This window comes from Chaetura pelagica, unplaced genomic scaffold (genome assembly GCF_000747805.2).
Source record: "Chaetura pelagica isolate M959 unplaced genomic scaffold, ChaPel_1.0 scaffold141, whole genome shotgun sequence".
NCBI classification, from domain to species: Eukaryota; Metazoa; Chordata; class Aves; order Apodiformes; family Apodidae; genus Chaetura; species Chaetura pelagica.
This window is the reverse complement of record NW_009952059.1, coordinates 1,242,955-1,244,500: the sequence shown is the minus strand read 5'-3', so window position 1 is coordinate 1,244,500 and position 1,546 is coordinate 1,242,955.

Genomic DNA, 1,546 nt, shown 5'->3' with positions numbered 1-1,546 from the left:
GCTCCTCGGCTCGTTGCTGCCATCCCACGTCCGCACCTGTCACATTCCTGCCACTTCGGCCTCACCCCGCACATCCCTCCGGCTCCGCTTGGACCCTCCCAGGGCTCTCCCAGCATCCCACAGCTCAGGAGACCCTCGTGCTGCTGTGCCAGCTCCTTATGGCAAGAAACCTTTGCCGCTCCCCGTTGCCACAGCTTCGCCCTAGCCCCGTGCCCAGCCCCTGTGCTGGGTAAAGCCCTGCGGGCAGCGCTGCCTCCACCCTGCCCATCCCCGCAGGCAGCACAGCCCTGCAGGGAATCTCTGCCATCCCCTCCACGGGAACACGCTGCCACACGCCCCAGCTGCAGCCTCAGCACCCACTGGGGGCAGGGGAAAAATAATGGGGGTGGGAGGGTGTCCTGGTTTGAGCCAGGATGAAGCCAATTTTTCTTTTTACTGATTTTTTTTTTTCCTTCAGTAAGCTCTCTTGTAACTAGCAACAGTGTGTTCTGCTAGGCTGGTAAGACAGTGGAATGTTTTTCTAACTACTGAGGCTTCAAGGCTGCACCTGCACTCTGCCGGCTCAGACACTATGGGGAGATCTGTGACCCCCCCGTAGGAGGCTGAGTTAGACAGACAGCAAAAATAGCCAAAGATATTCCATTCCATATATCTACGTAAGCTCAGAGGAAGGTCAGAGATCACAGAAGACAACTTCCTTCCTTCTTCTTCTCCCCTTCTCTTCCGTCCATAGCTGGCGTCCGGGCAGGACTCTGCTCATCCATCACCGTCGATCCTCAGGCTTGATCTCTCGTGACCCCCATAACTCTCTGCTTTCTCCAGCAGCAGCTCCGGGATTCCTCGGGACTCTTCCCAGTTCAGGGAAGTGCTGTGGGAGTTGCTGGGGTGGGGGGAGGTGAGAGGTTTTTGCCCACACCTGAATATATCTGTATATAATTGTATATATATTTTCTTGTATGATTCATTAGTGTTTTAATTAAAGCTGTGCAGTTTAGTTTTCAATCCAGCCAAGTCTCTCTCTTTTTCTCTCTCTCCTTCCCTACCTGGGTGGGGGGGGGAGGGGATCGAGAGCATTGTTGTCGGACCTGAGTCAAACGGTGACAGAGAGAACAATCTCACACCAGCAGCCCCAGCCGGCTGTGCCGGTCCCTGCTGTTCTCCTGCCCCTGGGGTGGCTGGTGCCACCTCCTTGCAACACCTGCTGATGGGGAACGTTCACCTGCCTGCCCCCACTGCCCGCCCTGTGTGACCAGACCTGCTTGTCTGTGGATCTGCATCCACGCACCTGCACCAACCACCTGGATTCATGCAGGGCCAGGTCCCTGCCAGGCCCCCCTGCTGTGGGGCTGGGGTCGTGCAGGGCCACACTCCCCTCACCAGCTTGGCCCACCCAGCTGGACCCCTGGAGCTGGGCTGAAATGGTGGGAGCAACCCGGGGGAGGCTGGGAGCTCAGGAAAAGCAGCGTGGGTGTTGCTTGGGAGGGCAAGGGGGCGGAAGGGCGGCTGGAAAAGGCTGGAAAAGGCTGGGATAAGGCTGGAAAAGGTT